We start from the raw sequence: 14,367 nt of genomic DNA on the forward strand, positions 1-14,367 counted from the left end.
CTTGTATGCCTTTCGTGCCTACCGGAAGGAAAACGGGAAAGTCTCTGTCTTGGGTAGACCCGAGCTTGTCCCTAGTTCTTCGTCGAGACGAGTGTGTCCGGCATGGCATGAGGGGTATGATGAGTGGTGATTCTATCTGTTGGATGAAATACATTCATTATGCTAATCATGCAGGGAAATTATAAACCTCCTGAGTCGACCGTAGATCGAGTCTTGTTCCAGTAACCCTCATACTTGTTTCGTACTACCACTTGTCCCTACAACAAGTAGGGTACGGTTTAGTAAGTCGTCAACCCCTTTCTAGCACACACCATACAGAGAGGCCATGGTGGAAGATATCGGTTGTAGCCGGTAGGCAGGCCACCTGGTCCGGGGGCATGGGTGTTTCCGGTTGGGACCGAGAGGGGAGGCCACCCCTTAGAGCGTGCGATATAAATTTGATCCCATGCTACGCGAGGTTGTAGCCTCCCCACTTAGAGTTTTGCTTGACAGGTGTCGTGGGTGATTCCAGACACCGGTGAGTTAAGCTAGTGTGTGCAAGTCAGGTGAGTTTTCAATTAAAAGACCGTAGACGGAATTAGTCCCGAAGGACTAAAGGAATCCGTTACTCGTGGGTAAAGAGTACACCCTCTGCAGAGATTAAACCTATTCGAATAGCCGTGTCCATGGTTAAGGACTACAGTTTGGGATGGGTCAAGTGTCGGTCTTTGGAGGAGAAACTACTAGACCAGAACGTGGATCATGACTGATGACTCGTGATAATTATGTTTATCTTTTTTATTATGGACTAACCCATTGTATTATCTGAATTATTGAGTATCCCTGGGACGGTTCTACCTCCTGGATATTCATTGTGATTATTTACCTTATAAGCCCTTTATGTGGTGTCGCTGAGACGCCCGACTGTGGCCTTGCTTGTTATTTATTTACCTTATAAGCCCTTTATGTGGTGTTGCTGAGACGCCCGATTGTGGCCTTGCTTGTTATTTATTTACCTTATAAGCCCTTTATGTGGTGTCGCTGAGACGCCCGACTGTTGCATTGCTTGTCATTTATTTATAAGCCCTTTATGTGGTGTCGCTGAGACGCCCGACTGTGGCATTGCTTGTTATTTATTTACTTTATAAGCCCTTTATGTGGTGTCGCACAGACGCCCGACTGTGGCCTTGCTTGTTATTTATTTACCTTATAAGCCCTTTATGTGTTATCGCTGAGACGCCTGACTGTGGCATTGCTTGTCATTTATTTATAAGCCCTTTATGTGGTGTCGCTGAGACGCCCGACTGTGCCATTGCTTGTTATTTATTTACTTTATAAGCCCTTTATGTGGTGTCGCACAGACGCCCGACTGTGGCATTTTATTTCCACTCCATTATTGCATATCATGTTGCACATAAATAACCTGCTTGCATGCATAAAAGATCTTTATTTATGACTGACGATGTGATCATAGAATATTTCAGTGCATGATTTTCAGTTATATTATCCCAGTGTTCATAATGTTTGCGAGTACATTCAAAGTACTCACTGGCTTATCCCTGGCTATTGTCTTGGCCAGATTTCTTGCACGGAGAGGAGCGACGTGATGACAGCCCCGGAACCTAAGTAACGGTGATAGCAGCCTCGCGGAGATAGGAGTTAACCTGGTCAGCTGTTCCTGTGGGAAATGGAGTCCCATAGGCGCTGATGATTCACAGACCGCTTCCGCCATCAACCACTAGAACCATTTGTTGTACTCACAGGCCAGAATGGTCTTGTACTACATATGTTGTATTTTTCTTGGAATTTCTGTATCAAGTTGGTGCCTCATCAGCTAACAGTTATCCTGGGGCTGGTGAGCACAATGGCCATTTTCTGGAATTTAATACCCGGAAAACCGGTCGCGACAAACTTGGTATCAGAGTGATGAGGACATCAATACCATTGTTACACCCACAGCCCCTACTGCTACATATACGGGACCAATTACTAGAGCCTGCGCACGCCAATTAAATTATCAGGTACTTTCGTTTCTTGGTAATGATTCTAATGTTCATGAGAATATGATGCTGCCTAAATTGGATACATTTGTTTTGCTTACAAATGAAGGGCCTAGCTTGGAGAAGGATGAACATTGGAGCAAGAACAAGCATGGAGATGATGCCATGCGCAAGGGGAACAAGAACAGAGTTACAAGTGATGATTTTAGGACTTTGAAGCCACCATAATGGATGCATGAAGCCTTGGACGAAATATACAAGATGCCACTTCATAAATTTCGTCCCGAGGCTATTATAGGTGCTGCGTCACCTTTTTATTGGGCCAGGCCCATGTAATTTCGAAATACATTAGTATAGGCTATTTTTAGAGTCCGTATGTGTGGGGAAACAAGAGATAGGGTTGATTTCGGACCCCTCCACCAAGGGCCACGAAATTCCCCCTCTCTTCCTCCATATATACAGCCCTTAGGGCACCGTTTAGACTTTGGGTTTTGTTTAGATTAAAAGTTCGCCATAGCTGCAACTTCGCGTACTTCGTTTGTGTTCAACGACCAGACAAAGGCGTCACAGAACCCCACCTTGATCAATAAAGCTTTCATCTTATATTTGCAATATCTAGATTGCAATCTCAGTTTCTTGCTTGTTCTTCGTTTCCTCGCAGGGAACAGACCCTCGTGGTCAGGTTGATCGTGCTCCGACGTGGTCAATAACCTTTCGGAGTTGGTTTAGCGATTGCTAAGGCGCGACGTCCTCGCACGTTCGTAGTCGGATCGTCAAAGTCGACTTCCACCAAAGAGAAATCCATCATCTCATCGAAAGACGGGACACCTCCGCCTCTATCAAGTGGTATCAGATTTCCAGGTTGCTCGGTGAGATTTTACAGTTTTTCGTAGTTTAGATCGAGTCTGTTCTTCATACCTACAGTCCACGAAAAAGCCCAAAAAAAATAGGGTTAGTTCATCATATCCGAACCAATCTGAGCCTTTGCGTAATCTTTTTAGGGTTTTGCTTTGTTGAATTTGCGGTTGCATCGTCGTGTCTAGTTGCTGGTCTTAGCGTTAGTCTTTTAGAGTTTCGAGTTCTGGTCATAAGTTGTCACGCCGCCACCGCACCATCATCATCGCCCCTGTCACCTACCACCACCGCTCCGAATTCGTATCCATATACGACCACCGATCCATATCCATATATTACCACCGCTGCCATATACCACCACCGCTGCCATATACCACCACCATATATCCACCACCAATCCGAGTTCCTTGCATATTAGGTGTGTTTTCGAGATCCATCTAGTTTCTGATTCGTGTTTCCTTGCCGGAGTAGGTTTCGGAAAAAAAAGAGTCCGGAAACCACCCTCCGTTTAGGCCCAAAATTTTTCGAAAACACATTTTTCAAAAAAAAATCTGGCTATCCTATTTTTAGGTGTTTCTGAGTGTTTTGAGACAGGTGCCATTATAGGAAGTTTTTTCTGACCCGTTTCCAGTTTTTGGGTCCGGGCAGTCGAAAAAAAAATATTTGTCGAAAAAAATTTCGTGCCCATCCTGTCAGTTTGACCTAGGAAGAGTTTTGAGACACTCGCCATTATAGTGATTTTTCGCAAAAAAAAGCAGCGCAAAAAAAGCGCAAAAAATAAGAGCGAAAAAAAAATCCAGAGTGTGCTTTTCCCTTGTTTACGTGCTGCGCCGTGATTTTGTTGGTGTTCTAGGCTCGCGTCTCTAGCACAGTCTAGCCTAGGACCAGCACAGTACCGTCGTTGAGCGTTTATTCAACTTTGCATCTCTGAATTGATTATTGCTGACCCTTTTTGCTACCATATTATAAGCCTTCCCAGCTCCACATACATCTACATCGTGCGTTTGACTCTCCCTGGTAATCGCTCTATCCAAGCTTTGAGAGTTTTTGACTACAACGGTTGCCGATCACCGCCTGCTGCTGGGTAAGAACTGGTAAGAATTTGAGATTTGCTTGACGGATTTGTGACACCCACCACCACCTCTTATTAGTAGTCTGTAGGATCATATTCTTGTGTGTTTCTATTGCTGCTAACCATGCCAGGATCACAAGCCGACGAGACTGACTGGGAGAACATGACGAATAAGGATTTGCATGATAAATTTCAGCAAATGATGAGTGGACAGGTGCAAGATGTGCTAAACAGATTTGAAGAGGCCATGGAGAAGATAGATGGCATGGAGAAGACGTTCAAAACAAAGCTCGATAACAAGTTTAATGAATTGCTCGCGCGTCTTCCACCACCACCACCCGCTGCACCTAACGCACCTCTCCAACAACAACAACAACGACTACCTCCACGTCGGGAAACAGACCTCCGCCGAGCGAGCCGTGTTCCTCTTGCGTTTGGCCAAACTGTTGGTGCTGCTGTTGATACTTCTGTGGCTCCTGCTGCTGATGTGGAGGAGGATGATTATGTGGGAGATTACGAGGATGAGGTTGCTCAAAATCAGAACTACGTGCAACCACTTGCACCACAACCACCAGGTCGTCCACATGCAAATAATCACAATGGTAGGGCTTTCCCTCAGGTACGAGATCATGACCATCTTCCTAAACTGAAATTGAATATTCCACCTTTTGAGGGTAGATATTTTCCTGATATATATCTTACTTGGGAGTTAGAAACTGAACAACGATTTACATGTTTACAATATCCCAAGGAGAGACGGGTTTCCGCTGCTGTTTGTGCTTTCACTAGTTTTGCATGTGTATGGTGGTCTGAACATTGTAGATTATATCCTATTCCAACTACTTGGGCTGCTTTGAAAACTGCTATGCGTACTCGTTGGGTTCCACCATATTATCAACGTGAATTGCTTCAAAAATTACAGCTGTTAAGACAAGGAAAAAATTCTGTAGAAGAATATTATCAGGAATTACAAACTAGCATGATTAGATGTGGTATTTTTGAGGAGAATGAAGCTATGCTTGCACGTTTTCTGGGTGGATTAAATAGAGAGATTCAGACCATTCTAGACTATAAGGAGTATACTAATATCACTCGTTTATTCCATCTTGCTTGTAAAGCTGAACGTGAAGTGCAGGATCGACACGCATTGGCGCGAACTAACTTTTCTGCAGGCCGACCTTCATCATGGACACCGCGTGCATCTTCTACTTCAACTGCACCAGCACCTCAATCAGGTGCCTCCTCCAGTCGTGATACAAGAAAACAGGCACAACCACCATTATCTGCCAAGAGCGCACCTGCTGGGCCTGCACAGAGTTCTTCTTCTTCCATGGCATCAACAGGGCACACAAGTGATATTATTTGTCGTCGTTGTAAGGGAGGAGGTCATTATGCGAGAGAATGCAAATCTCTGCGTGTGATGATTGCTACCGCGGATGGTGGATATGAGTCCGCTAGTGACTATGATGAGGAGACTTTGGCTCTTATTACACGTGAAGAACATGGTGGAGATGATTCTGATCATGAGACGCAATACATGGCTCCTGAAGACGCTGACAGGTATGAATGTTTAGTTGCTCAACGTGTTTTGAGTGTGCAGGTCACACAAGCTGAGCAAAATCAGAGGCACAATTTGTTCCATACCAAGGGAGTTGTGAAAGAACGTTCTGTGCGCGTCATCATAGATGGAGGGAGCTGCAACAACTTGGCTAGCATGGAGATGGTGGAGAAGCTTTCTCTCACCACAAGACCACATCCACATCCTTACTACATCCAATGGTTCAACAACAGTGGCAAGGTTAAGGTAACACGTACTGTTCGTGTGCATTTTAGTATCTCTACATATGCTGATTATGTTGATTGTGATGTGGTACCTATGCAAGCATGTTCCTTATTACTTGGTAGACCATGGCAATTTGATAAAAACTCTATACACCATGGTAGAAACAATCACTATACTCTTGTTCATAAGGATAAAAATATTACTTTGCTTCCTATGACTCCTGATTCCATTTTGAAAGATGATATTAATAGAGCTAATAAAGCAAAACAGGAGAAGAATAAGAGTGAAAATCAGATTGTGGCAAAAGAATTTGAGCAAGAAATGAAGCCTAATAATAAACCATCTAGTGTTGCTTCTGAAATTAAATTGAAAAGTGCATGTTTATTTGCCACCAAATCTGATATTGATGAGCTAGATTTCAGCAAATCTGTTTGCTATGCTTTTGTGTGCAAAGAGGCATTATTTTCATTCGAGGACGTGCCTTCCTCTTTGCCTCCTGCTGTCACTAACATTTTGCAGGAGTTCGCTGACGTCTTTCCACAAGACGTGCCATCGGGATTACCGCCTATTCGAGGGATTGAGCATCAGATTGACTTAATTCCCGGTGCTTCACTGCCAAACCGTGCACCATACCGTACCAATCCAGAGAGACGAAGGAGATTATGCATCAAGTACAAGAGCTTCTCGACAAAGGTTATATACGCGAATCCCTTAGTCCTTGTGTTGTTCCTATTATTCTAGTGCCGAAAAAGGATGGTACATCACGTATGTGTGTTGATTGTAGAGGCATTAATAATATTACTATTCGTTATCTTCATCCTATTCCTAGGCTCGATGATATGCTTGGTGAATTGAGTGGCTCTACAATATTCTCCAAAGTTGATTTGCGTAGTGGATACCATCAAATTCGTATGAAATTGGGAGATGAATGGAAAACAGCATTTAAAACTAAGTTTGGATTATATGAGTGGTTAGTCATGCCTTTTGGGGTAACTAATGCACCTAGTACTTTCATGAGATTAATGAACGAAGTTTTACGTGCTTTCATTGGACGATTTGTGGTAGTTTACTTTGATGACATATTGATTTATAGCAGATCTTTGGAAGAACATTTGGAACATTTACGTGTTGTTTTTATTGCTCTACGTGATGCACGTTTGTTTGGTAACCTTGGGAAGTGCACCTTTTGCACCGACCGAGTATCTTTTCTTGGCTATGTTGTTACTCCACAGGGAATTGAAGTTGATAAAGCCAAGATTGAAGCTATTGAGAGTTGGCCGCAGCCCAAAACGGTCACACAAGTGAGGAGTTTTCTTGGCCTCGCTGGATTCTATAGGCGTTTTGTGAGAGATTTCAGCACCATTGCTGCACCTCTCAATGAGCTTACAAAGAAAGATGTGTCTTTTCTTTGGGGTACCGCACAGGAAGAAGCCTTCACAGTATTGAAAGATAAGTTGACACATGCTCCTTTACTCCAACTTCCTGATTTTAATAAGACTTTTGAGCTTGAATGTGATGCTAGTGGAATTGGATTAGGAGGTGTGTTATTACAAGATGGCAAACCTGTTGCATACTTTTCTGAAAAATTGAGTGGGCCTAGTCTGAATTATTCTACTTATGATAAAGAATTATATGCTCTTGTTTGGACTTTAGAAACATGGCAACATTATTTATGGCCCAAAGAATTTGTTATACATTCTGATCATGAATCTTTGAAACATATTAAAAGTCAAGCTAAACTGAATCGTAGACATGCTAAATGGGTTGAATTCATTGAGACTTTCCCTTATGTCATTAAACACAAGAAGGGAAAAGAAAATGTTATTGCTGATGCATTGTCTCGTCGCTATACTATGCTTTCACAACTTGACTTCAAAATATTTGGTTTGGAGACCATCAAAGATCAATATGTGCAGGATGCTGATTTTAAAGATGTAATGCAGAATTGTAAAGAAGGAAGAATGTGGAACAAGTTTGTCGTTAACGATGGATTTGTGTTTCGTGCTAACAAGCTATGCATTCCAGCTAGCTCCGTTCATCTTTTGTTGTTGCAGGAGGCGCATGGAGGAGGATTAATGGGACACTTTGGCGTGAAGAAGACGGAGGACGTACTTGCTACACATTTCTTTTGGCCAAAGATGAGATGGGATGTTGAGCGTTTTATTGCTCGCTGCACTACATGTCAAAAAGCTAAGTCACGACTCAATCCTCATGGTTTATATATGCCTTTGCCTGTACCTAGTGTTCCTTGGGAGGATATATCTATGGACTTTGTTTTAGGTTTACCTCGAACAAAGAAGGGGAGGGATAGCATATTTGTTGTCGTGGATAGATTCTCGAAAATGGCACACTTTATACCATGTCATAAAAAGCGATGATGCTGTTAATGTTGCTGATTTCTTCTTTCGTGAAATTATTCGCTTGCATGGTGTGCCAAATACTATTGTTTCAGATCGTGATACTAAATTTCTTAGCCACTTTTGGAGATGTTTATGGGCTAAGTTGGGGACTAAACTGCTTTTTAGTACTACTTGTCACCCCCAAACTGATGGACAAACTGAAGTAGTCAATAGAACATTGTCTACTATGCTTAGGGCTGTTTTGAAGAGTAATAAGAAAATGTGGGAGGAATGCTTGCCTCATATTGAATTTGCTTATAATCGTTCATTGCATTCTACTACTAAGATGTGCCCTTTTGAAGTTGTGTATGGTTTCCTACCTCGTGCACCTATTGATTTGTTGCCTCTTCCATCTTTGGAGAAGGTTAATTTTGATGCTAAACAACGTGCTGAATTGATTTTAAAGATGCATGAGTTAACTAAGGAAAACATTGAGCGTATGAATGCTAAATATAAACTTGCTCGAGATAAGGGTAGAAAACATGTTGTGTTTGCACCTGGAGATCTTGTTTGGATACATTTGCGTAAGGATAGATTTCCTGATTTGTGCAAATCAAAGCTAATGCCACGTGCTGATGCTCCCTTTAAGGTGTTAGAGAAAATAAATGATAATGCATATAAACTTGAGCTGCCTGCAGATTTTGGGGTTAGTCCCACTTTTAACATTGCAGATTTGAAGCCTTATTTGGGTGAGGAAGATGAGCTTCCGTCGAGGACGACTTCATTTCAAGAAGGGGAGGATGATGAGGACATCAATACCATTGTTACACCCACAGCCCCTACTGCTACATATACGGGACCAATTACTAGAGCTCGTGCACGCCAATTAAATTATCAGGTACTTTCTTTTCTTGGTAATGATTCTAATGTTCATGAGAATATGATGCTGCCTAAATTGGATACATTTGTTTTGCTTACAAATGAAGGGCCTAGCTTGGAGAAGGATGAACATAGGAGCAAGAACAAGCATGGAGATGATGCCATGCGCAAGGGGAACAAGAACGGAGTTACAAGTGATGATTTCAGGACTTTGAAGCCACCATAATGGGTGCATGAAGCCTTGGACGAAATATACAAGATGCCACTTCATAAATTTCGTCCCGAGGCTATTATAGATGCTGCATCACCTTTTTATTGGGCCAGGCCCATGTAATTTCGAAATACATTAGTATAGGCTATTTTTAGAGTCCGTATGTGTGGGGAAACAAGAGATAGGGTTGATTTCGGACCCCTCCACCAAGGGCCACGAAATTCCCCCTCTCTTCCTCCATATATACAGCCCTTAGGGCACCGTTTAGACTTTGGGTTTTGTTTAGATTAAAAGTTCGCCATAGCTGCAACTTCGCGTACTTCGTTTGTGTTCAACGACCAGACAAAGGCATCACAGAACCCCACCTTGATCAATAAAGCTTTCATCTTATATTCGCAATATCCAGATTGCAATCTCAGTTTCTTGCTTGTTCTTCGTTTCCTCGCAGGAAACAAACCCTCGTGGTCAGGTTGATCGTGCTCCGGCGTGGTCAATAACCTTTCGGAGTTGGTTTAGCGATTGCTAAGGCGCGACGTCCTCGCACGTTCGTAGTCGGATCGTCAAAGTCGACTTCCACCAAAGTGAAATCCATCATCTCATCGAAAGACGGGACACCTCCGCCTCTATCACAGAGCCAGGCTGACCATTGGCTAATCCTATCTTAGCCAGGTCGAAAAACTTAGGCAGACCAACCCACCAGACCTTAACCAAACCCCAACCAAGCTTCTCGTGCAAGATAGCCACATAGTGACCCCGACACTTTTGGCAGTCGGTACCCAACCTATCAACCTAGCCTGTCGATCACGCACCAGTGACCAGCACCCAAGATGTCTCATTCACAAGCGTGCGAAGGAAGACTCCGTCCCCTTTTTCTATAAAAAGGGCACGCTCGCCTCAATCCAGCACAACACAACCCTACCCCAAACCGAGCCATAATGCCTGGCCCCGTCGTGCACAATGAGACCACATCAACCAACCTTGGAGGCTTTGTGACCATACTCGCAAACCTCACCCGTCATGCCTATGCGTTAGAAGAGCCCCCAGAATATGTTGTGTACCAAGGACCCATGAGCGGTGAGAGCCGTCAATTCTGGGCCATTGTACACATCTATGGTAGGGGTCTATCGCCAGAACGCCCCTACAGGTTCACCGGAAGGACAACTTCCTTTGAGCCACAAGCCGTCCAGCTAGCGGCGCGAGAGGCTATAGTTCATTTCCGGCAGTTGTCGCCCAGAGTTAACTGTCGCTCGTTCTACTACTACCCCAGACGTGAAGGGTATGGTAGACCACCCCAAGTTGCCAACGGAGATCACGAGACGAATCCTGCATTGTTGCACCTAGTGCGCTATGTAGGTGCACTAGAGGAACTGTTCGATCAAATCACCATTGATCTGATCGCAGCTCGTGGAGAGTTGGTTCGCCGAGCCCCGGCAAGAGAAGAGAACGAACCCGACGCCGACAACCTAGTCGTGCTGTTCGGACACCCAATCGAGTCCCTGAGGTCTGCCCCAGCCGTCGGTCATGGTGCTTTGATGACCCCAGAAGTACTTCGTCGCCTCTTGGGAGCACACTCCAACGGGGTTGTGGCCAACAATCCCCGAGATGGTCATCATCGCTACCCCGAGCCTGCAGCCCCTCAACCCCCTCCAGCTAATCCCGACGGTGAGACCCGTGGAGAAGCCTCGACATCCACAAGGCACGCCCGCTTGGATGTAAACGAGGTAGACTAAGTCACTCGAGTAGTGTCGAGTCCCAGTGTATCCCCGCTTTGTAATCGTGTGACCTTGTAAATAAATGCAGCCTGTTGTCGTGCCTCTGTTTTAAATAGTAGCCTTGCATGGATATGTCAGCATGCGGTATAAATTTCTGTCCCAAGCACAGTTACCAAAAACCACCTCGACGACCCCCATAGTGATACGTCACTTTAGTGAGATGTGCGTATCTGTGGCTTTGACCCCGACCCTTGGAGCTGGATGAGCAAATTCATTACCTTTCACCACGGTAAAACAACCCAGCTCCAGTGCTATAAAAAGGCCACCGCGTGACCTTGCCAAGCACCTCTCACCTTGTGCACCATTTCTTGCCATGCCGAGCCCTAGTATTTATCTGAGAACCCCAGATGCAACCCCAGGTAGTTTTGTCAAAATATTGTGGGATTTTACCTGCAGTGCCATGGGCGCTACCCAGCCACCCCAGTACGAGCTGTTAAAATCGAGAATCACCCAGTCCACCTCGAAATATTGGGCAGCAGTGCACATCCCTCCCGTAAACCCAAACCAAGACCCAACGGAGGTCTCCTTCGTGGGGAAATCTATGCCGACCCCACATATGGCCATAGAAGCTGCTGCATACGAAGCGCTTGCTCGCCTTCGATTCGTGGTACCCTATGCCAGCGAACGAGGGTATTATTACTTTCCGAGCCGTGCAGCACCCGGAGGAGTAACATCTTTTCCCAGTGGACGAATTGAGAGAGACCCAGTCCTGGCCAACCTCCTCTAGTACATCATCGCTCAAGAGCATTTAACCCAACGTGTGATGGGATATCTCCAGAGCCTCGTGGATTTAAATCCTCAGATCGCCATCGGCAGATCACTGAGGCCCGACCAGGAGAGACACATTCATCGTCTAGTCAATCCACTTTCCCCGATAGAAGAAGAGTGTATCCCAGTACCAGAGACGTTTTCTCGGGACCCCGTCCAGTTACTGTTTTAGACGTCGCCGTTGTGTTTATTGCTGTAAAATTTATTTATGTGTTCTAGCTTATGCGTGATACCCCGAGTTTGCGTAGCGAGTAAATCATTTAGTTCATATTAACGTGAGTAGTTCTGTTGCGGTTTGACTCTATTAATGTTTTCCCTCGTGAAAAATCCTAGAGTGAGATTTCTTTTTCCCTGAGTTGCTGCATCGTACACCTTCTCACGACGTGGTTTATTTTATTTCACACAGCACCACGACCGCATACTCACAACCACAATCATTTGAACGCATACACTGCTTGCAAAACCTTGCAACGGTGTTACATCTAACTGAGCACCACCGAACAACAGTCAGCACCCGACACACCCCACCTACTCCTCGTGATCACCGCCACCGGGGAGAGCCAACACCCGAGCAGCAGCATCGCGACGATCATCGAGGATCATCGTGCATAGGAGCACGAAGAGCCCCAGCACCGCTGCCAATCCTCCGCACAACAAGATCACGTACCAGTCCAGAACCACCTCCGCCATTAGAGCCTCGCTTCGAACTCCGGCAAACGGAAACAGAGGAGAAGGAAGGAGAAGGAGGAGCGAGGCCAGGTGTGAGGAAGAAGAAAGGAGCACCCCGGTCGTTTTATAGCTCGAGATTGGTGTACGGTGGGCGAGGTCCACCAGCGCCACTCGTCGCCCGACCGCCGGTGTCCGGAGGCGAATCCGCGAGCAGTGCCGACAGCGCACTGGCCCGCGAGGTGAGTGCACGCTGCACCGGCAGCTAGCACGCCGCGCACTACCGCAGTACGGCCTAGATGCCCTACGCGCTAGGCGTCGCCGGTGGAGAAAGCGCGGGAAAAACACGCGGGAGAGAGGAAGAAGAAAGAGCCAGAGGAAGAAGAAGAGGCTGACAGTGGGCCCCGGGTCCACCTGTCAGTCAGAGGGAGCACTGTGCTCTCGGGTACAACCAGCGTATTTTAAGATATAGAATTTATTCTAAATTTACTGCATCCGACGTAGGAATCGCTTGTTTTTCCCCATAACCGTGGATTTTTCCACGCCGCGCCAGTGTCCCACACTGTATTTTTGCACCACTTATTGCCCTCTCACTGTAGCCGCTTTTACCGCTTAAGAAATTGTTTCAATTCGGTAAATATTTTTTTTAAAACAATCCTTAGCAAATCTCGAGGACGAGATTTTTCTTAAGGGGGGTAGTGTTGTGACACCCCAAAATTTTAACCTTGTTTTGTTAATTAAAATTTTGCGAGGAAATTAAAATTTTTATTTTCTGGGCTCACTTTTGATTTTTGAAACATTTATTTTCTTATTATCATGGAGTTTTTACCTCAAGTGAAAAACTTCCCAATTTTATTGGACTCTCTTACACCCTCAAATAAACTTTTCTCTTTATCAGAGGAGTTAATTATAAAATTATTTCCCTGATCTTTATTCCTTTAAAAATCGTTTTCCATGGTTTGTGGTCCTATTTGAACTACAACCATTTGATAAATTCTTTTAAAAATCCCACCAAAATTTGGAGATGTCATGTGATGTTTCTAAATCACTTTTATGCTAAAGGATATTTCATTCATTGAATATTTTGAGCTCTACACCATATTTTCAAATCTGGTCCAGTGGGCAAATTTGCACTACAGCCTATTTAAACATTTCTTTCTAGCTTCCACCAAAATTATGGGACGTTAGTAGTAGCATATGATTCAACATCATGCAAAAACCCAGTGATGTTCTTTGAAAAATTTGAGTGAATCAACCTCTTTTCCATACTGGTCCAACTTGAGGATTTGTACAGCAACTACTTCTTAAGTTGCTCCTTTACCCATGATTCCTTTTCCTACTTGTAGTCCCCCCTACTAAACCCCTAAGTCCAGGAGAATGCACCCTTTGGAACATTTTTGGTCCATGTAATGATGTCATTTACATCCTGTCCAGAATTGAAGTTTTGCAAAACTTGCACTAGCAAGTTTGTGCTTTGGACAAACTAACCTCACCACCCTCTCATCCATCTAAAGAGACCCCACTCTGGAAGTTTTGGCCACCCCAAGAAATGCCTAGGTGCCTGTGGCATTTTGTCAAACACCTTGTGAGCATGGACAGATTTGGCATGAGTTTTTGTTTGCATTACGAACTTGATCCCCTGACCAGACCAGCATGTCCAATGGTTTTGCCCTAGCCTATAACCCCACCCTGATAACCCTCTTGTGATTTAGAGCCACCTAACATGCCTTAGCATTTCGTCGAGCACATTCTGTGCGTGCTCTGGGCGCGAGCAGAGCACGCGTATTGCACGTGCCGCACCCGAGCCGACACGTCGCGCCCCTGGTTTTTGCCCGCTCTGTAGCACCACGCCACTCACTCCCCTCCTCACCGCATCACGCCAAGCAGCCCTGGCGCCCTACAGCACCGCTGTCAGGGCCCTTGGTGGCACGCCGGCCTCCGCAGCGCGCCCCTGCCTCAGTCGGTGCCGCCCAAGCCACCAGCGCTCGCCAGCTGCCCCCTTGAGCATCTCAAGCTCATCCGCGGCCTCGTCATCTAGCACCC

This window comes from Triticum aestivum, chromosome 5B (genome assembly GCF_018294505.1).
Source record: "Triticum aestivum cultivar Chinese Spring chromosome 5B, IWGSC CS RefSeq v2.1, whole genome shotgun sequence".
Taxonomy (NCBI): Eukaryota; Viridiplantae; Streptophyta; class Magnoliopsida; order Poales; family Poaceae; genus Triticum; species Triticum aestivum.